This window comes from Bos indicus, chromosome 10 (genome assembly GCF_029378745.1).
Source record: "Bos indicus isolate NIAB-ARS_2022 breed Sahiwal x Tharparkar chromosome 10, NIAB-ARS_B.indTharparkar_mat_pri_1.0, whole genome shotgun sequence".
NCBI classification, from domain to species: Eukaryota; Metazoa; Chordata; class Mammalia; order Artiodactyla; family Bovidae; genus Bos; species Bos indicus.
Window position 1 is genome coordinate 74,230,056 of NC_091769.1, and position 23,831 is coordinate 74,253,886.

At 39.2% G+C, this 23,831-nt stretch overlaps 1 long non-coding RNA gene across 1 annotated transcript in view; it reads left to right on the forward strand.

The window, feature by feature from the left end:
- LOC139185327 (uncharacterized) overlaps nucleotides 1-23,831 on the forward strand; it is a 216,038-nt gene that overhangs the window by 150,963 nt on the left and 41,244 nt on the right. Inside the window, exons 2-3 of the long non-coding RNA XR_011568951.1 lie at nucleotides 8,366-8,489; nucleotides 17,450-17,583. This is a non-coding gene — a long non-coding RNA (uncharacterized lncRNA). The remainder of the gene's footprint in view (nucleotides 1-8,365; nucleotides 8,490-17,449; nucleotides 17,584-23,831) is intronic.

The window sequence follows — 23,831 nt, forward strand, 5'->3', positions numbered from 1 at the left end:
ACAGAGGATGAGATCTCTGGATGGCATCACCGACTCAATGGACATGAGTTTGAGTGAACTCTGGGGGTTGGTGATGGACAGGGAGGCCTGGCATGCTGCAATTCATGGGGTCGCAAAGAGTCGGACACAACTGCGTGACTGAACAGAACTGAGCCAGAAAAATAAAAAAGAAGGGAGAGGATATATATTACTCATATCAGAAATTAAAGAGAGGCTATCTCTTCAGATTTCATGAATACTAAAATAATAAATGAATACTCTGAACAATTCTATGCCCACAAATTTGATAATAGATTAAATAGGCAAAGTCTTTGAAAGTCACAATGTGTTAAACTCATAGAAAAACAAATAGATAAATCTGAATGACCATATGTATTAAATGGAAAGAATAATTAATCACCCTCCAAAACAGAAAGCCCAGGTCCAAATGAGTTTACTGGTGAATCCTATCAAATAGTTAAGGAATTATCTACAGTCTCTTTCAAAAAAAACAGTATTTCCAAACTCATTCTATAAGGCACATATCACCGTAATACCCAAATCAGACAAAGACAATACAATAAAAATACAAACCAATATATTTTGTGTGTCCTCAGTCATTAGGTCATGTCTAACTCTTGGCAACCCCATGGACTGTAGGTTGCCAGGCTCTTCTGCCTATGGAATTTTCCAGGCAAAAATACTGGAGTGGGTGGCCATTTCCTTCTCCCAGTATCTCTTATGAACATAGATATGAAAATCTTCAACAAAATCAAGTATAATGATATAAAAAAAGAATTTTATACCTTGACCACGTGGGATTTATCCCACATATACAAAGCTGGTTACAAATTTGAAAATCAACTATTATAATCCATTACATCAACAAGCTAAAAAAGTAAAAGCACATGATTATATCTGTTGATGCAGAAAAATTTTTGACCAAATCTAACACCTTTTCATGGTTAGAACACTCAGTAGACTAGAAACAGAGGAAGACTTCTTATGCTTGATAAAGAAGATTTTAAAATTCTATAGCTGACATACTTAAAGGTGAGAAACTGGAAGCTTTTCTCTAAGATTAGGAACAAAGCAATATCTCAGTACCCCTTTTCAACATCCACTATTGGAAGTGTTAGCTGATGCAGTAAGACAAAAAAAGGAAATAAGGTATACTGTTTGGGAAGGAAGAAATAAAACTTTGTTCACAGATGGCATGACTTTCTATGTAGAAAATATGGAAGAACTGACAAAAATCCTCTGGAACAGATAATTATAGCAAGTTTGTGAGATAGAAGGTCAATATTTAAATATCAGTTTCTTTTCTATATATCAGCAATGTACAAGTACAGTTTGAATTGAAAACACTACCATTTACATTAGCTCCCTCAAAAATTAAATAATTAGGTATAAGTCTAACAAAATATTTATAGATTTATGTAAGGAAAACTACAAAACTCTGAAAGAAATCAAAGAAGAACTAAATACATGGAGAGTCCATGTTCATGACTAAAATCTGATTATTAAAGTCTGATTATTGTGAAAATGTCAGTTTTTGTCAACTTGATCTATAGATTCAATTCAATCCCAATAAAAATTCCAGCAAGTTATTTTATAGATATCAACAGACTGATTCTGAAGTTGATATGGTAAAGTAAAAGACTCAGAATACCCAGTAGAATGTCAAAAGAGAAAAATAAAGTTGAAGGACTGACAGTATCCAACCTCAGGAGTTACTATAAAGCTACAGTAATCAAGACATTGTGATACTGCTAAAAGGAATAGATAAACAGATCAATGAAACAGAGTAGAGATCCCAGAAGTAGACTCTCATAAATATAGTCAATTGATCTTTGACAAAGGAGCAAGGGCAACGCAATGGAGGAAAGACAGTCCTTGCAACAAATGGTGCTGGAACAACTGAATATTATGCAAAAAAAAAAAAAAAAAAAGGAATACAGAAACAGACTGTAAACCCTTCAAATATGTGAATTCAAAATGGATTACAGACAAATATGAAACACAAAAGAAAAAACTCGTAGAAAACAACATATGAGAAAACCTGGATGACCTTTGATATGGTGATGATTTTTTAGACACAACATCAAGGTATGAACCATGAGAGAAAGAATTGTGATGAGGTACATTTTACCAAAATAAAAAAAATTCTCTTTTGCAAAATACACTGTCAAGAGAATTAAACAAAAATCAGACTGGGGAAAACATTTGCAAAAGACAAATCTGACACAAAGGTCTTATGTAAAATATGAATAAGATAAGAGGAAATGCTGAATTTACTACTTCTCATGAACACTTCAAAAATATATCAACATGTGGAACATTCTCACTGACAATCAGTTGAAGACTGGAAGACTCATATACAACCAAGATATAAGAAAGATCCACACAGAATAATTTAGGAAGAGAAGCAATCAGGTTGGGACCTATGTCTCTGAGATGGGACTCAGAAGAAAAGAGAGATTACATGGGTGGCAATCCTCCCTGGGGAGTGAACAGTTTGAGACACTTACTGGGCATCCCAGACCTGGGTCAGACCCAGGGAAGATAAGCTCCCTTGACTGGTTGGAGGGCCAGTGGGACTAACAGGAGAACTGTGGGAAGCCTGCACTCCACTCCTGAGGAGCTTACACATGCTTGTCTGTTCCTGAGTCAGGGCAGAGAGGGTTGATGTCAGCTGTTTGTTCAGTTTTGAAAGACTGCCACAGTGTGCACCCTAGCCTGAGCTGAGCAGATGCTCCCACCTCACTTATTTCATGACATAGCTCCACACTGACATGAGGGCTGCTATGGCCAAGGAGAGAATTCACTGTGAGACACAGAGGTGGCTCAGACCTAATCTGCTTCTGAGCAGTGTGGGGGCAGCCATCAATGACACATAAATAGTCAGCACATTAGAAGCAGACCAAATCTGTGTCTACATCTGGATTGCCAAAGCCTTTGCCTTGACCTAAACCAAGAGTTCACACGGGTGCCCCATGCCCTTTGGAGAGGCAACAAACCAGGGAAAGGGAACACAGTCCTAGTGGAGAGTTCAGCTGTAGGACAAAAGAGGCCTGAAGACCTGAAGCAGCATCTGATCAGGATACTGGTAACCATTACTATTACTTACACAGGCAGCACATCAGGAGCAATCTATTCTCTTACCCTGGCCGAACCACTACATCTCATTCCCCAAACCATGCAGAATTTCCACACCAGCCCCTTTTGCTCAAGCATTGTTACCCTCTGGGGCAAGGGTACCAGTGTTGGAAGGGGGGAGAGAATTACACTTAAAATGAATGGAGCCACCTCAAACTTGATCCTCAGGGCTTTTTCTTCTTCTATTTGGTACATTACTCCACTCCTAAAAGGGCGTGATGGCCACTGAGCCAGTGAGCCTGGCTCAAACGTGGATCCTTGCCTAGACACTACATCTCTTATGAAGATGATAGCTGCCAGCATGCCCTGGAGAAAGAGATGATTTGTGTCCGTGTCAAATACAGCTCTCCTACCAAAGCCGCTGGGCATATGCAAACCACGTGGATGCTTCTACTTAAGGACACCCCTTCAAGACCACAGAAGGTAAGTGTTTCATCTAACTTCTTAGAAACAGAGAAAGTTAAGGAAAATAAGAAGACAGATGGATTTGTCTCAATTGAAACAGCAAGAAAAAACCATGGGGAAAAAAATTCTAATGAAAAAGAAACAATTTACCAATTAAAGAATTCAACACATTAGTACTAAGAATGTTAACTAGGGATAAGAATTGATGAGCACAGGGAGAATTTTTAAAAGGAAATGAAAAATATATTTTAAAAATGAGTCAGAAATAAAGGCTACAATAGGTGGCATGAAAAGCATATGAGAATGAATTAACAGCAGACTAGGTGAGACAGAGGAATGCGTAAGTGATCTGGAAGACAGAATAATGGAAATTGCCCAATCAGAAGAACAGAAAGAAAAATAGGAAAAAATGAGAACAGCTTAAGGGACAACATCAAGCATACTAGCATTCATATTATAGGGGTCCCAGCAGAAACACACAGAGAGAAGTAGGTATGTATTAAATAGAAAATGTATTTGGTAAAATTATGGCTGAAAATGTCACAAACCTGAAGGAAACAGATATGCAGCCACATGAAATACAGAGGATACTAAACAAAGCAACATACAACAGGCACACAACAAAACATATCATAGTTAAAATGGCAAAAGGGAAAGAGAGACTTCTAAAGTTAAAAAGAAAAACAGTCATACACAAGGAAACCCCAATAAAACTAGCAGCTGATTTTTCTGCCACAGCTTTTCAGGCCAGAAGGGAGTGGTGTGATATATTCAAAGCACTAAATGGGAAAAAACCTACAATTTAGGATACTCTACCCAGCAAGATTGTAATTTAGAATTGAAGGAGAACTAAAGAATTTCTCAGACAAGTAAAAAGTAGAGTTCATCAATACTAAATGGACCCTAAAAAAATGTTAAAGAGTATTCTCTAAGTGTAAAATAAAGGGCTATAACAAGAAATAAGACTCTATAAGAAAGTATTGCCTCAAAAAGAATAAAATATCTAGGAATAAACTTAGCCAAGGAGTTGAAAGACCTACACTCTAAAAAATATAAGATGCTAACAAAGGAAACTGAAGATGATAGAAAGACATGGAAAGATATTCCGTGCTTTTGGACTGGAAGAATTAATATTGTTAAAATATGCATACTGCCCAAAACAATTTACTGACTTAATGTAATCCCTATTAAAATACCCATGACATTTTTCACAGAACTCGAACAAATAACCATGAAATCTATATGGAACCACAAAAGACCCTGAATAACCAAAGTAACCTTGAGAAAAAAATAAAGCTGGAGGTATCAAGCTTCCTGACTTCAGACTATACTTCAGAACCACAGCAATCAAAACAATATGGTACTGACACAGAAAGCTCAGTGAAATAGAAGAGAGAGCCCAGAAACAAACACACACACGGTGGTCAATTAATCTATGACAAAGAAGGCAAAAATAACTGGGGGAAGACAGTCTCTTCAATAAGTGGTTCTGGGAACACCGGATAGCTACATGTGAACGAATGAAATGATGACATTCTCTAACACCATATTCAAAAACAAACTCAAAATGGATTAAAGACCCAAATGTCAGACCTCAAACCATAAAACTCCTAGAAGTGAACTCTGACATAAATTGTAGCATATATATTTTTTTGATCTGCTTACTAAAGCAAAAGAAACAAATGGGACCTAATTAAATTTAAAACCTCTTGCACAGTAAAGGAAACCATCAACAAAACAGAAAGACAGACAACCTACTGAGTAGGAGAAGATATTTTCAAATGATAGAACAGTAAGAGCTTAATATCAAAATATGTAAATAGATTATGTCTCAATATAAAAAAATATACAACCTGATTAATAAAAGGGCAAATGACTTGAATAGATATTTTTCCAAAGATGGTATATAAATGGCCAATTGGAACATGAAAAAAATGTCACTATCAATCATCAGGGACATGCTAATAAAAACTACATTATCACCTCACACCTATCAGAATGACTATTATCAAAAAGTCTACAAGTAAGAAAATATTACTGAGGATGTGGTGAAAAGGAAACCCTAGTACATTGCTGGTAGGATTATGGATAATAGTGTGGAAATTCCTCAAAACTAAAAACAGTACTACCATATATGGTCCAGTAATTCCACTGCTGGGTATATATCTGAAGAAAATAAAAAACACTAATTTGAAAAGATGCATGCATCCCAACATTCATAGAATTATTTTCAGTAGCCAGATATGGAAGCAATCTAATTGTCCATCAACAGATTAATGGGTAAAGATGTGGCATAGGTGTATGTATATGTGTGTGTGTATGAGTATGAATATTCAGTTCAGTTCAGTTCAGTCACTCAGTTGTGTCTGACTCTTTGCAACCCCATGAACTGCAGCATGCCAGGCTTCCCTGTCCATCACCAACTCCTGGAGATTATTCAAACTCATGTCCATTGAGTCAGTGATGCCATCCAACCATCTTATCCTCTATTGTCCCCTTCTCCTCCTACCTTCAATCATTCCCAGCATCAGGGTCTTTCCCAGTGAGTCAGTTCTTCACATCAGGTGGCCAAAGTATTGGAGTTTCAGCTTCAGCATCAGTCCTTCCAATGAATATTCAGGACTGATTTCCTTTAGGATGTACTGGTTGGATCTCCTTGCAGCCCAAAGGACTCTCAAGAGTCTTCTCCAACACCACAGTTCAAAAGCATCAATTCTTCGGCACTCAGCTTTCTTTATAGCCCAGCTCACACATCCATACATGACTACTGGATAAACCAAAGCCTTGATTAGACAGACCTTTGTTGGCAAAGTAATGAGTATTACTCAACCTTAATAAATAATGAAATTCTGCCATGTGCAACAATGTGGATGAATATAGAATGCATTAGACATAGTGAAATAATCAGAGAAAAACAAATGCTCAACACTTACATGTCAAATTAACCAATAAAATAAATGTATATAGAAAAACAGAAAGACTCACATAGAAAACAAACTGGTACTTACTAGTGGGGACAGGGAAGCAGAGAAGGGCAAGCTAGGGGTAGGTGATTAAGTGGTAGCAACTACTATTTTTTAAAATAGATAAGCAACAATATATATTTTACAATGCAGTGAAATATAGCCATTATTTTGTAAGTACTTTAAATGGAGTATAATATATAAAAATATTGTATCACTATGTTGCACACTTGAAACTAATATAATATTATAAATCAAATATACTTCAATAGAAAAAGAAAGAAAAACAAAAATCAGAATTTTATGTAAAATGTCCAAAATTTTAAATGTTGACTACTAGTTCAAAAGTTGTAAAATACTATACAAGTAAAACAGATCACATCTTCTGTCATGATATAGTTTGTAAGTTTCTCTTAAGTTCAAAATATAATCAAAAGATATTTAAATGTATTTGAGGTTACATCTCTTGCCTATAAGTGAGGAACTGGGCTGAATGAGTCATAAAAATCAAACTTTCCATATTATTGCTTCTTTTAGGATTTCAGGATTTTCTTGTGCATATAGGCAACATAAGAGTTTTACCATTTCCTTAAATAGATCTTACTCCGATATTATGAGGGTGAAGCAACTTAGCAGCAGCAGCAGCAGCAAGCTTGGTATTATTTTATTTGTTTTATTCATTTATTTTTAAAATAATTTTTGGAAACATTTGGCCAGGGGATTCTCTGAATATGCATGGAATGTTGAACATAAGTAAGAAACAATATCAAGTAGCAGCCTGAAGAGAGAAAACATAATGGGTTTGAGACTTAGAGGAAATAAAGAACAGCAAGAAGGAGAACTAGGAAAGAAGAAAATAGATCAAGGTGAAGCAACCCTATTGGGAAAAAGGAGAAATTATTCAAGTGCTGAGATATGAAAAAACTGGTATATAAAATAAGGATATCATTCCCTGGTGGGTCATAGATGAGAGGGAAGACTAAGTTATGGAAAATCAAGTTGCTAAATTATAAAACTCCCATGATGAGACCATTATCACTCTTATGTAATATACATTAATCATATTAAATCTGGTGGTTGCTTTAAAATGTAAATAGTAAAGGAAACTGCTTTTTTTTTTTCTCAGTGAGAATTAAAATATTCAAACTCTGCTAGCATAACAGAAGTAGGTTGGTGTTGTTGAAACATAAATCTATGTAACAGAACCCCCAAACAATGAAATTATGATAAATTCGGACAATATCAACCCATTGTGAAAAGGAGGTAAATTATAATGAAATAAACTTGTATCAAATAGTATTTATATAATAGTAATTTTCATGCTTACTAGGTTATGCAATGTCAAAGAGGTACATACGGTATCGTGTGATGGAGGATGAGGATGTGGTGAAAAGGCTTCTTCCCAGGCTAGATACATGGAGAGTAGAGAGTTTTGATGAAATTTGGGGTTAAACCAAGAGAAAGCTGGAAGGATAGTTGTTCAAGTCACTAGAATGATGCTGGATATAAGATGAGACAGAAAGATCAAAAGGATAATGGGGATGGGATAGACATGAAAGAACAGTGGACAGGCATGAAAAAGAGGGAAGAAAATACACGATGGAAAATTGACCAGAATATAGAATGAGAACAAGTAGAGCCAGAGTGATAGAGGAAGACATTCAGTTTCTACATTTAGGAAACATCAGTGTGTTTTTGTTGATCTTATGACTGAGAAAAATTTTGAACAGATGTCAAAATTGTAAACCAAACTTTGCTGTGCACTCAGGATGTAGAAACTTGCAAAGACTGTGCTAACAACCTAATAATGAAGAAAATCTGGAAGAACTAAAAACTCATGTTTCTTTACGTTCATCAAGGAGCTGACATCACAATCAACAATTCTGAAGTCCTGAAGTGGAGAAACCCTTCCAAGAAGAAAACTGGACCTGAAAACTGCCTCATCTGTGACCAAGTACAAGAGGAGGAGGCACTTCACAAAAGGTATGTCTGCTATCACATGCAAGCTCCTTCTCAGAAAAATGTGTGCTCAGAATAATGACTAGTGTCAAGAATACTGGAGCAGGTTGCCATTTCGTCCTCCAGGGGATCTTCCCAAACCAGGGGTTGAAACCACTGCTCTTGTGTCTCCTGCACTGGCAGGTGATTCTTTACCACTGCACCATCTGGGATACCCAGTGTCAAGTCAGGAGATAATAAAAAATACTCTAGAGAGTATTGCCTGTAGTGATCATTGGCTACAGAGAAGGGTGAGCAGAGCCAAAGTCTTGTTTTGCATATCTGTGAAGAAAAAGTCTTATGCAGCTGGATGAGTGGCAGCAAGGCCAGTCATATACAGAACACACAAGAAAATGCATGCTTCAGCTGAATACAGGGGGAAAAAATTAGCCCTTTATTCTTGGAAGAGGTAAGAAACCATTATGGGTCTAAAATCAGGTAAGAAATATCATTCAGAAATCTCCTGATAAAATGGAAAGGACAAGTAACTCCCAAGTAAGACCAATGGTGGATAGAAGGCAGAGTTTTGGTGAATTCAGTTTGCTAGTATTTCTTAGAGTTTTGATGACTATATTCATGACAGAGATGGGAATACTAGACCACCTGACCTGCCTCTTGAGAAACCTGTGTGCAGGTCAGGAAGTAACAGTTAAAACTGGACATGGAACAATAGACTGGTTCCAAATAGGAAAAGGAGTACGTCAAGGCTGTATATTGTCACCCTGCTTATTTACCTTATATGCAGAGTACATTATGAGAAACGCTGGGCTGGATGAAGCACAAGCTGGAATCAAGATTGCTGGGAGAAATATCAATAACATCAGATATGCAGATGACACCACCCTTATGGTAGAAAGTGAAGAAGAACTTTTGATGAAAGTTAAAGAGGAGAGTGAAAAAGTTGGCTTAAAGCTCAACATTCAGAAAACGAAGATCATGGCATCTGGTCCCATCACTTCATGGGAAATAGATGGGGAAACAATGGAAACACTAGCTGACTTTATTTTTGGGGGCTCCAAAATCGCTGCAGACGGTGATTGCAGCCATGACATTAAAAGACGCTTAGTCCTTGGAAGGAAAGTTATGACCAACCTAGACAGCATATTCAAAATCAGAGACATTACTTTGTCAACAAAGGTCCGTCTAGTCAAGGCTATGGTTTTTCCAGTGGTCGTGTATGGATGTGAGAGTTGGACTATAAAGAAAGCTGAGGGCCGAAGAATTGATGCTTTTGAACTGTGGTGTTGGAGAAGACTCTTGAGAGTCCCTTGGACTGCAAGGAGATTCAACCAGTCCATCCTAAAGGAGATCAGTCCTGGGTGTTCATTGGAAGGACTGATGTTGAAGCTGAAACTCCAATACTTTGGCCACCTGATGAGAAGAACTGACTCATTTGAAAAGACCCTGATGCTGGGAAAGATTGAGGGCAGGAGGAGAAGCGGACGACAGCGGATAAGATGGTTGGATGGCATCACCAACTCAATGGACATGGGTTTGGGTGGACTCCGAGAGTTGGTGATGGAAAGAGAGGCCTCGCGTGCTGCGGTTCATGGGGTCGCAAAGAGTCAGACAGGACTGAGCAACTGAACTGAACTGATTCATAAGAAATATTGGTTTCTAATTATTTTCTTATGATGTGTTTGCCTGGCTTTGATGTTAGGTTAGTACTGCATGCATGTATGCTAAGTTGCTTCAGTCATGTCTGACTCTTTGCAACTCTATGGACTGTAGCCTGCCAGCTTCTCTCTCCATGGAATTCTCCAGACAAGAATATTGGAGTGGGTTGCCATGCCTTCCTCCAGGGGATCTTCCTGACCCATGCATTGAACCCGCATATCTTATGTCCTCTGCATTGGCAGGTGGGTTCTTTACCACTATTGCCCTTCTAATAAATTGTGAAGTACTATATTGTCCTCGATTTTTAGACAAGTTCATAGATTAATATTATTTCTTTTTAAAAATCATGTTCAGACTACTAGTTCTATAAGTTGCTAATAGAAGTGTTGAAGTCCAACTATAATTGTAGAACTTTCAATTTCCATTTCAGCTATATCAGTTTTTGCCTCATGTATTTGAAAGGTTTCTTGTTATATGCATACATATTTAGCATAGTTGTTTTAATAAGCTGATCTGTTTTCATCATTATGTAATCTCCCTGTTTATTGTGTGATATTTGCTCTGAAGTCTATTATCATATTGATATACTATGCTGGTATTAGTATAGGCATTAAGACTCTTTTGTATTAGTATTTTGGAATGTATTTTCTATGCCTTTATTTTTTATCCATCTGTATCTTCCTATTTAAATAGTCCTGTGACATCAAAAATTATTATACAGTGATCACATGAGACTTATCCCAGGAATACAAGGTTGGTTTATAAAACAATTAACAATCAGATCAGATCAGATCAGTCACTCAGTGGTGTCTGACTCTTTGCAACCCCATGAATCGCAGCACGCCAGGCCTCCCTGTCCATCACCAACTCCTGGAGTTCACTCAGACTCACGTCCATCGAGTCAGTGATGCCATCCAGACATCTCATCCTCTGTCATCCCCTTCTCCTCCTGCCCCCAATCCCTCCCAGCATCAGAGTCTTTTCCAATGAGTCAACTCTTCCCATGAGGTGTCCAAAGTACTGAAATTTCAGCTTTAGCATCATTCCTTCCAAAGAACACCCAGGGCTGATCTCCTTCAGAATGGACTGGTTGGATCTCCTTGCAGTCCAAGGGACTCTCAACAGTCTTCTCCGACACCACAGTTCAAAAGTATCAACTCTTCGGCGCTCAGCCTTCTTCACAGTCCAACTCTCACATCCATACATGACCACAGGAAAAACCATAGCCTTGACTAGACGAACCGTTGTTGGCAAAGTAATGTCTCTGCTTTTGAATATGCTATCTAGGTTGGTCATAACTTTCCTTCCAAGGAATGAGCGTCTTTTAATTTCATGGCTGCAGTCACCATCTGTAGTGACTTTGGAGCCCAGAAAAATAAAGTCTGACACTGTTTCCCCATCTATTTCCCATGAAGTGGTGGGACCAGATGCCGTGATCTTCGTTTTCTGAATGTTGAGCTTTAAGCCAACTTTTTCACTCTCCACTTTCACTTTCATCAAGAGGCTTTTTAGTTCCTTTTCACTTTCTGCCATAAGGGTGGTGTCATCTGCATATCTGAGGTTATTGATATTTCTCCCAGCAATCTTGATTCCAGCTTGTGCTTCTTCCTGTCCAGCGTTTCTCATGATGTACTCTGCACAGAAGTTAAATAAACAGGGTGACAATATACAGCCTTGACGTACTCCTTTTCCTATTTGGAACCAGTCTGTTGTTCCATGTTCAGTTCTAACTGTTGCTTCCTGACCTGCCTACAAATTTCTCAAGAGGCAGATCAGGCGTTCTGGTATTCCCATCTCTTTCAGAATTTTCCACTGTTTATTGTGATCCACACAGTCAAAGGCTTTGGCATAGTCAATAAAGCAGAAATAGATGTTTTTCTGGAATTCTCTTGCTTTTTCGATGATCTAGTGGATGTTGGCAATTTGATCTCTGGTTCCTCTGCCTTTTCTAAAACCAGCTTGAACATCAGGAAGTTCACGGTTCACATATTGCTGAAGCCTGTCTTGGAGAATTTTGAGCATTACTTTACTAGCGTGTGAGATGAGTGCAATTGTGCGGTAGTTTGAGCATTCTTTGGCATTGCCTTTCTTTGGGATTGGAATGAAAACTGACCTTTTGCAGTCCTGTGGCCACTGCTGAGTTTTCCAAATTTGCTGGCATATTGAGTGCAGCACTTTCACAGCATCATCTTTCAGGATTTGGGATAGCTCAACTGGAATTCCATCACCTCCACTAGCTTTGTTCATAGTGATGCTTTCTAAGGCCCACTTGACTTCACATTCCAGGATGTCTGGCTCTAGGTCAGTCATCACACCATTGTGATTATCTGGGTTGTGAAGATCTTTTTTGTACAGTTCTTCTGTGTATTCTTCCCATCTCTTCTTAATATCTTCTGCTTCTGTTAGGTCCATACCATTTCTGTCCTTTATCGAGCTCATCTTTGCATGAAATGTTCCTTTGGTATCTCTGATTTTCTTGAAGAGATCCCTAGTCTTTCCCATTCTGTTGTTTTCCTCTATTTCTTTGCATTGATCACTGAAGAAGGCTTTCTTATCTCTTCTTGCTATTCTTTGGAACTCTGCATTCAGATACTTATATCTTTCCTTTTCTCCTTTGCTTTTCGCTTCTCTTCTTTTCATAGCTATTTGTAAGGCCTCCCCAGACAGCCATTTTGCTTTTTTGCATTTCTTTTCTATGGGAATGGTCTTGATCCCTGTCTCCTGTACAATGTCATGAACTTCATGCCACAGTTAATCAGGCACTCTATCTATCCGATCTAGGCCCTTAAATCTATTTCTCACTTCCACTGTATAATCATAAGGGATTTGATTTAGGTCATACCTGAATGGTCTAATGGTTTTCCCCACTTTATTCAATTTAAGTCTGAATTTGGCAATAAGGAGTTCATGGTCTGAGCCACAGTCAGCTCCTGGTCTTGTTTTTGCTGACTGTATAGAGCTTCTCCATCTTTGGCTGCAAAGAGTATAATCAATCTGATTTCGGTGTTGACCATCTGGTGATGTCCATGTATAGAGTGTTCTCTTGTGTTGTTGAAAGAGGGTGTTTGTTATGACCAGTGTATTTTCTTGGCAAAACTCTATTAGTCTTTGCCCTGCTTCATTCCGTATTCCAAGGCCAAATTTGCCTGTTACTTCAGGTGTTTCTTGACTTCCTACTTTTGCATTCCAGTCCCCTATAATGAAAAGGACATATTTTGGGGGTGTTAGTTCTAAATGGTCTTGTAGGTCTTCATAGAACCGTTCAACTTCAGCTTCTTCAGTGTTACTGGTTGGGACATAGACTTGGATTACTGTGATATTGAATGGTTTGCCTTGGAAATGAACAGAGATCATTATGTCGTTTTTGAGATTGCATCCAAGTACTGCATTTCAGACTCTTTCGTTGACCATGATGGCCACTTCATTTCTTCTGAGGGATTCCTGCCTGCAGTAGTAGATATAATGGTTATCTGAGTTAAATTCACCCACTCCAGTCCATTTCAGTTCGCTGATTCCTAGAATGTCGACATTCACTCTTGCCATCTCTTGTTTGACCACTTCCAATTTGCCTTGATTCATGGACCTGACATTCCAGGTTCCTATGCAATATTGCTCTTTACAGCATTGGACCTTGCTTCTATCACCAGTCACATCCACAGCTGAGTAATGTTTCTGCTTTGGCTCCATCCCTTCATTCTTTCTGGAGTTATTTCTCCACTGATCTCCAGTAGCATATTGGGCACCTCCTGACCTGGGGAGTTTCTCTTTCAGTATCCTATCATTTTGCCTTTTCATTCTGTTCGTGGGGTTCTCAAGGCAAGAATACTGAAGTGGTTTGCCATTCCCTTCTCTCTGTCAAATCTCTCCACCATGACGTGCCTGTCTTGGGTTGCCCCACGGGCATGGCTTAGTTTCATTGAGTTAGACAAGGCTGTGGTCCTAGTGTGATTAGATTGACTAGTTTTCTGTGAGTATGGTTTCAGTGTGTTTGCCCTCTGATGCCCTCTTGCAACAACTACCGTCTTACTTGGGTTTCTCTTACCTTGGGCGTGGGGTTTCTCTTCACGGCTGCTCCAGCCAAGCGCAGCCATTGCTCCTTACCTTGGACGAGGGGTATCTTCTCACCGCCGCCCTTCCTGTACTTCAACATGGGATAGCTCCTCTAGGCCCTCCTTCGCCCTTGCAGCCACGGCTCCTTGGACGTGGGGTTGCTCCTCCTGGCCGCCGCCCCTGGCCTCCTGCGTGGGGGCGTGGGGGCGTGGGGTAGCTCCTCCCGCCGGCCGCCCCTGATCTCCGACGTGGGGTAACTCCTCTGGTAGCCGCCCCTGACCTCAGACTCTGGGTATCTCCTCTCGGCCGCCCCCCCGACCTCGGACGCGGGGTAGCTCGTCTCTGCTGTTCCTGCACCGTCACAGTCTGGTACTCTCGGCTGCTGCCCCTGACCTCGGACGTGGGGGAACTCCTCTTGGCCGCTGCCCTTCGGGCATGGGGTCCTTCCGGCTTCTGCCCCTGACCTCGGACATGAGGTGGCTCCTCTCGGCCGCTCTTGGCATAGGTATTAATGACTAAAAGACAAAATCACATGACATTTCAATAGATGTGGAAAAAATTTTTGGCAAAATCCAACACTCATTTATGATGAAAACTCTTGTTACACAAGGAATATACGGAACCTTTCTCACCCCAATAAAGGGAATCTACAGAAAAATCCTACAGCTAATAATTAATGGTAACAGGCTGAATACTATTCTGTTAATATCAGAAAACAAGTATTATGTCTGCTCACATCCTTCCTCTTCAACATCATACTAGGGGTTCTGTTGAGTGCAATAAAGCAAGCAAAAAAAAAAAAAAGGATTGGAAAGGATAAACTAAAATTGTTTTAAGCAATAAATGGCATAATTTTCTGGGCTTCCCTCATGGCTCAGCTGGTAAAGAATCTGCCTGCAATGTGGTAGATCTGGGTTTGATCCCTGGGTTGGGAAGATCCCTTGGAGAAGGGAACAGCTAACTACTCCCATATTCAGGCCTGGAGAATTCCATGGACCGTATAGTTTTCTACCAAAAAATTCATAATAATCTATGAAAAAGCTACTAAATCTAATAAATATTTTCACAAGTTTATCGGGTACAAAATTAATATAAAACTTCAATTTTATTTATACACACCAGCAATGAAGAAGTGGAACTTGAATTTAAAAAATAGTATCGTTTAGAGTAGTAATATAAAACATGAAATAATTAGGAAATATTCATGCTGAATGTTATAAAACAGTGGTGAGAGAAATCAGGAAGGCTTAGATCAAATGAAGACCTATGACCTATTTATTAGATTAAAAGACTAAATATGGTTATAATGTCAATTCTCTCCAAATTAATCTATAAATAATTGTACACAGTTCAGATACAAGCAATTTTTTTTGTATAAATTGACAATGGAAAAGGAAAAAGATCTAGAATAGTTGAAACATATTTTGATAAAGAACAAAATTAGAGATCTCACACAATATGATTTTAAGACTTAATCTAAAGCTATAGTAACCAAGACGGAGAAGGCAATGGCACCCCACTCCAGTACTCTTGCCTGGAGAATCCCATGGACGGAGGAGCCTTGTAGGCTGTAGTCCATGGGGTCGCTAAGAGTTGGACACGACTGAGCGACTTCACTTTCACTTTTTACTTTCATGCACTGGATAAGGAAATGGCAACCCACTCCAGTGTTCTTGCCTGGAGAATCCCAGGGATGGGGGAGCCCAGTGGGCTGCCGTCTATGGGGTCACACAGGGTCAGACACGACTGAAGCGACTTAGCAGCAGCAGCAGCATAGTAACCAAGAAAGTATGTTATTTGCTAGAGAACGGACACATAAATCAATGGAATAGAAAGGATAGGCTAGAAACAGTCCCACTTATAAATTTCATTGAATTGCCAAAAAGGTAGTTCATTAAGAAATGATAGACTTTTGAATAAATGATGCTGTAACATTTGGACATCATTATGCAAAAAATTGAACTTAAAACCTTGCACTATGTACAAAAATTAACTCAAAATGGACATAAATGTAAAAGAGATTTACAAGGAAAAGATTTTGGTGAGACATGTGCCTAAACTATTAAGAAATATTTGACTCTGTTTCATCTAGGCTAGTAGAACATAATCTGAATTTAAGCTCCAACTTAATTCAAGGGTTTATAACTGTGAAAAACATTCAGAGAACAGTTTAATATTTGGCATAGTTTTAGTGCAGGGAAGGGGAAACAAGATGAAGGAAAAGATCTTGATTATTAACTGTGGTCTTTGGAAGAAAAATCTCATTCTTTTTGTTCTTCAGCCTTCACTCAGTCCACTGACCAGAAACCCCTACTCCTGTCCTCTCCTCCATTTACTTTCAGGACCCAGGGTATAATAATTTCCCAATGTGTAATAACAAATTGACATATAAAACTCTTAATAGCTCAAAGCAGAAATTTATTGTTTCGACATTTCTGAAGGCCAAGAAGTCTGAAATCAAGGTGTTGGCAGAGCCATATTTTCTGTGCAAACTTACAGGGACTCCTTCCTTTTCTCCTCCTAGCTTCTAATGATTTTCTGGAAATTTTAGGTGTCCCTTGGCTTGCAACTTTACAATTCTAGTCTCTGCCTTTGCCATCACATGGTGCTCTCCCTGCTTGCTTAAGGCTTCACATTGCTGTTTTCTTATAAGAACAACAGTTTCATTGGATTAAGGGCCCACCATACTCCAGAATGATCTCATGTTTATTATACTTTCAGTAATCCTACCCCTACATAAGGTTGTATTCTGAGGCTAAAACTTTAACATATTTAGGGGGAAGCTTAATTCAATCTCTAATACAGTGCATAAAGAATCAGGTCCTTGTGACCCAGGAAGCCCTGTATTCCCACTGATAAGTTGGGAAGGGATGTTTTGTTCCGCTCTAGGCCTATCATGCTAGGGCTTAAGAAGTGCAGATTCTATCTTTAACTAATTTTCCTATGTAAGATTATTTTTATCCAGGTCTAAGTTTCTCAAGTTCCCAAACAGGACAGATTCCTCACTCAGTAGGCGAAAGAACCCGCCCTTATGCCTGTCAACATATCTCCCAACATTGACCCTGATGCTTGTACTTCACAGTCAGGATATTCTGATCTATGTCTAAGACATTGTCATCTACCAGTCCTTTGGTTCTACCCTTCCCCACACCCTCATGTGAACACCAGAGTGTGTGCTAGCCCAGATGGGTAGTCAGCCTCTCTAAGTTCTCCTGTATTAGTGATTTTTACTACTAGTCCATGCATACATGATAATTAAACTTTTTCTGATCTTCTAGTGTGCTCCTGCCCTTGACTGGGATTCTTGCTGTCTTCTGTCTGCCTGCCAGAGGACTGCAGCCTGCTGTGTTGCTAAATTTCTACCATTTAGGACTGCTGGTTAGCATACTGGACAGCAGAGGCTTGACTTGAGGTATTTTCCGTGGGGGACATAAATTAGGATTGCAAAACTGGTTTGTAATGTATTAGACCAAAAAATGAGTATTAGAAAAATGCTAGGCAATTAAACCTTAATAAATAAAATAGATAAGGATAATAAGAGCAAGATAAAAACTCTCTTGGCCACTTAATGGTTTTTGGCTTTCAAACCCACTAGTCATAAAACAGGAGCAATGCTAGCTCCTGAATTTATCAGTCCTTATATATGTGTATATATATTCTTAATGTGGTTTACTCTTTTCCTGAAAATATTTCTCCAATTTATAATTCACTCCCCATGTCTCATTTTCTTTACCACATGACTTGTTCACATCTCATGCCTTAAAAGGAAATGACTCTGATTGACCTCAGGTTACTTATATCCATTTTTTACTGAATAGTGTTTAAAAGTGTTTTCCACTTTTAAATTACTTATATTATCTAAATACTGTAAAATGCTCCTCTACCACTGTCACCCCCAATCTATACATTTAAATTGCAATAAAAGAGCTGTCCTTTGCTTATAAGTAGGTGCTTGACAAACTCTCGCTAGGAAAATTAATGTGCTTATATTTATAAATGTCTGAACAAAACTCAGTGGGATGTGCTGATCCTTTAAATGATCATATCTAGTTTTCCTCTAATAGCCTACAATCTAGAAGCTAATTCCAATTATTCCTTAAAACCACTCTCTTATAAGTAAACAGTGATTTCAATTACCAAATTCAATTTCTCAATCCTATGTGCAGAATATGTGATTGTGGACTTCGTCTTCCTCACTATAATTCTTCTTTCTCAACTTCAATAGCTCTGTATTCTCCTATGTCTTATTGTACTGTCATACTTGATTTTCCCCCATTTGCTTTTCTCCTTGCCTACAAGTTCCCCATGAGCTGGCACTTTTTTCTCCAGCTATCTTCTTGCCTTATGAAATCTCAGATTGATAGAACTTCACATATATTACTTGGATATAGTGCCTGAATTAAAGATTCAACTTTTCAACTTACCTACTAGGCATTTTTACACAGATATTCTATACTATAGAACTGAAAAATAAAATTTAGAAGCAAAACTAAATTGCACTGTTTTAAAATTTCAAAAAGATAGGGAAACATACTCTTTACAACCCAACAGTAACATTGATGACAAGAAGACCATGTAGTAACATTTTTAGGGTGCTAACATCAAGTAATTTTGAGATTATAGCTATAGATCCAAACCGTAATTTGAATGTAAGAGACAATATTCTCAGTCAAATAAGGCCTGAAAAGTTTACTTCACAAGAGTCTTTGAGGACATTATTAATGGCAGTTCTCCAGGAAGGGAGAAGTAAACCCAAGAACACACTCTGAGATGTATTTAAAGAATGCTGAACAAATAACTCAGTGAATTTTACTGTTTTCTAAATAAGTAAACCTCCTCATGTTATACAGTATTGGTCAGGCTCTGCTGAGATAGTAAATTAACCCTGGTCACTCAGTGGCTTAATCTAATAGAAGTCTATCTTCACATCATATGTGCATATAACATAATATCCACACAGCAGAAAATCTTTGTTCTTTTTGAACATGTGGAATATTGTTTTTAAATGACTAAATATTAGGCCACAAAGAAATCTCTAATAAATAACATAAAGTCAACATCATAGAATTGTTAAATTATAATGCAGTAAAATTAGAATCAGTGTAACAGTGATAATAAAAATTTTCCATATGTCCAGTTCAGTCACTCAGTCGTGTCCAACTCTTTGTGACCCCATGAACCACAGTATGCCAGGCCTCCCTGTCCATCACCAACTCCTGGAGTCCACCCAAACCCATGTCCACTGAGTTGGTGATGCCATCCAACCATCTCATCCTCTGTCGTCCCCTTCTCCTGCCCTCAATCTTTCCCAGTATCAGGGTCTTTTCAAATGAGTCAGCTCTTTGCATGAGGTGACCAAAGTACTGGAGTTTCAGCTTCAGCATCCGTCCTTCCAATGAACACCCAGGATTGATCTCCTTTAGGATGGACTGGTTGGATCTCCTTGCAGTCCAAGGGATTCTCAAGAGTCTTCTCCAACATTGCAGTTCAAAAGCATTAATTCTTCGGCACTCAGCTTTCTTTATAATCCAACTCTTACATCCATACATGACCACTGGAAAAACCATAGCCTGACTAGATGGACCTTTGTTGGCAAAGTAATGTCTCTGCTTTTGAATATGCTATCTAGGTTGGTCATAACTTTCCTTCCAAGGAGTAAGCGTCTTTTAATTTCATGGCTGCAATCACCATCTGCAGTGATTTTGGAGCCCCGCCTCCCCCCCCAAAAATATAAAGTCTCTCACTGTTTCCACTGTTTCCCCATCCATTTGCCATGAAGTGATGGGACCAGATGCCATGATCTTCGTTTTCTGAATGTTGAGCTTTAAGCCAACTTTTTCACTCTCCACTTTCACTTTCATCAAGAGGCTTTTTAGTTCCTCTTCACTTTCTGCCTTAAGGGTGGTGTCATTTGCATATCTGAGGTTATTGATAGTTCTCCCAGCAATCTTGATTCCAGCTTGTGCTTCCTCCAGCCTAGCATTTCTCATGATATACTCTGCATATAAGTTAAATAAGCAGGGTGACAACATACAGCCTTGACGTACTCCTTGTCGTATTTGGAACCAGTCTGTTGTTCCATGTCCAGTTCTAACTGTTGCTTCCTGACCTGAATATAGGTTTCACAAGAGGCAGGTCAGGTGGTCTGGTATTCCCATCTCTTTAAGATTTTCCACAGTTTATTGTGATCCACAGTCAAAGGCTTTGGCATAGTCAAAAAAGCAGAAATAGAGGTTTTTCTGGAACTCTCTTGCTTTTTCAATGATCCAGCAGATGTTGGCAATTTGATCTCTGGTTTCTCTGCCTTTTCTAAAACCAGCTTGAACATCTGGAAGTTCACAGTTCATGTATTGCTGAAATCTGGCTTGGAGAATTTTGAGCGTTACTTTACTAGTGTGTGAGATGAATGCAATTGTGTAGTAGTTTGAGCATTCTTTGGCCTATGTCCAGAAGCCTAAAAAAAAAAAAAACAAAAAACTCTGAGTAAAACATTGTCTGAAAAGAATAACAATTATAAGATTTCAGGTTGTTTCTGAATTACAGAAGAAACAGACACATACACAAAAAGATATCAAGGTATATATGAAACTACCTGGTAAACAGAATTCTGAGAAGTTCTCCTAAATTCCTATCTCTCCTCAAAATTCCCTTCCCTCAGTGTAAGTAGGATTATGAATATGACAAGACAGTCATTCTCTTAATTGGATTATACTATATAGCAAAGGTGAAGGAATTTTGCATATTTAATTTAAAGCCCCTCATCAGTTGACTTTGTTGTTGTTCACTCAGCTGTGTCTGACTCTGCGATCCCATGGACTGCAGCACAGAAGGCTTCTTTGTCCTTCACTATCTTCTGGACTTTGCTGAAATTCATGTCCAGTGCATTGGTGATGCCATCCAACCATCTCATCCTCTGTCATCCCCTCTCCTCCTGCCCTCAATCTTTCCCAGCATCAGGGTCTTTTCCAATAAGTTGGCTCTTCACATCAGGTGGCCAAAGTGTTGGAGTTTCAGCATTAGGCCTTTCAATGAATATTCACAGTTGATTTCCTTTAGCACTGACTATTTCAATCTCCTTGCAGTCCAAGGGAGTCTCAAGAGTCTTCTCCAGCTCCGTAGTTGACTTTGAGTTATTTCAAAGGGAGATTGTTCCCAGTAGACCTGACCTAATTAGTTAAGCACTCAAAAAAAAGAGATCCCCCTGTTGTTTTAGAGAAGCAAGCTGCACTATTGTAGTTAGGGCATGGTCTCTAGAAGCCCTGCAGGGCTAAGCTGCCAGCCCAACAACCATCAAGCAGACAGGCACTGACTTGCAACTAACAGTTTGAATTTAGTCATCAATGAGGGATATGGGAAGTAGATCTTTCCTGAGACAAGCCTGCAGATGAGGGTGCATAGAGCCTTCATTATAATGTATGTAATGCTGCAGAAAGTGAAACAGTGAAAGTGAAGTCGCTCAGTTGCGTCCGACTTTTTGTGACCCCATGGACTGTAGCCTACCACGCTCCTCCAACCATGGGATTTTCCAGGCAAGAGTACTGGAGTGGGTTGCCATTTCCTTCTCCAGAGGATCTTCCCAACCCAGGGATAGAACCTGGGTCCCCCACATCTATGTAGGCAGATGCTTTACCATCTGAGCCACCAGGGAATTCTGCTGCAGAAGTCTCAGCTAAAAAGCACCAGGCTCTTAATCCACAAAAACTGTGATACATTTGTTTTAAACCTCCAAGATTGTGGTAAATTTTTATACAGCAGTAGAAAATTAGTACAGGCTGATAAAATTTGATCTCAAACTAAATGAAGTAGAAATGTCTAATATATACCCATTTTACTTAAGTGTATAGATGCAAAAGCCCTAATGTTAGTTACCTGAATTCAACAATGTATGGAAATAATACATCATGTGGGTTTTAGCAGAGGTTGATTCTTATGTCATTTTCATCTTTTCTACTCCCAATCAATATTTCTGAGTAAACAAGCCTGAGAAGCCTGCATAAGATGAAACAAGATGAGATAGCATGAGTGCAGGAGAAGAACCACTGTGGTATCTCTACTCTCTGCAGTGTACAAGGGCTGGGGAAGAAGAGATGATCATGGATCCTGGAGACCCATGGACACACCCCTACCCTTGAGGGAGGGGCTCCTCATGAATTTCCCTTCGTCTTTAGGAGCTGAGAAGGAGCTGAAATGATGATGTGAGCTGAGACGACTTCATCGTTAAGGCTTAGAAAGAGCAAAGATATAAACCAGAGAGTTTTTCCTCTGATCCAGATTGACAGAGACTTCTGAAACTTTTCTATTCCAGAGAAAGCTTCCACTGCCAGACACAATTAGTGGACAAAGAAAAATTACAACACTCCTGAGGGAATACTACATCCAGAGAATAAAAGACCAAGAATATATACCTATAAAATTCATAAATTCTAAGGACAAAACACAATCTGACAAACTTCCCGATTTTTTAAAAAAGTTATTTACAAAGGAAAAGTAATCACAGAACTTCAGACTTCTGGTTAGTATTAGATTATTTCTCATTTTAACTTATATTCTTTGAGTGTTATACAACAATGTCCCACCCCCACTGCAACACACTTAAATCTATAAAGGTAATTTTCAAGAAATGAGATTATGTCAGTATAGTTTGGCACTGATGACTTTGCTATGCTTATGTGGGGTAACTCCTCTCGTCGCCGCCCCTGACCTCGAACGCTGGATTTCTCCTCTTGGCCGCCCTTGCTGACCTCGGAAGCGGGGTAGCTCCTCTCAGCCGTTGCTGCGCCGTCGCAGTCTGGTACTCTCGGCCACTGCCCCTGACCTCGGATGTGGGGTAACTCCTCTTGGCCGCCGCTCTTCGGGCATGGGGTCCTCTCGGCTTCTGCCCCTGACCTCGGACGTGGGGGATGCTCAAACCACCGCACAATTGCACTCATCTCACACTCTAGTAAAGTAATGCTCAAAATTCTCCAAGCCAGGCTTCAGCAATATGTGAACCGTGAACTTCCTGATGTTCAAGCTGGTTTTAGAAAAGGCAGAGGAACCAGAGATCAAATTGCCAACATCCACTGGATCATGGGAAAAGCGCAAGAGAGTTCCAGAAAAACATCTATTTCTGCTTTATTGACTATGTCAAAGCCTTTGACTGTGTGGATCACAATAAACTGTGGAAAATTCTGAAAGAGATGGGAATACCAGACCACCTGATCTTCCTCCTGAGAAATTTGTTTGCAGGTCAGGAAGCAACAGTTAGAACTGGACATGGAACAACAGACTGGTTCCAAATAAGAAACGGAGTACGTCAAGGCTGTATATTGTCGTATTTATTTAACTGTTTATTTAACTTCTATGCAGAGTACATCATGAGAAACGCTGGACTAGAAGAAACACAAGCTGGAATCAAGATTGCCGGGAGAAATATCAATAACCTTAGACATGCAGATGACACCACCCTTATGGCAGAAAGTGAAGAGGAACTAAAAAGCCTCGATGAAAGTGAAAGTGGAGAGTGAAAAAGTTGGCTTAAAGCTCAACATTCAGAAAACGAAGATCATGGCATCTGGTCCCATCACTTCATGGGAAATAGATGGGGAAACAGTGTCAGACTTTATTTTTCTGAGCTCCAAAATCACTGCAGATGGTGACTGCAGCCATGAAATTAAAAGA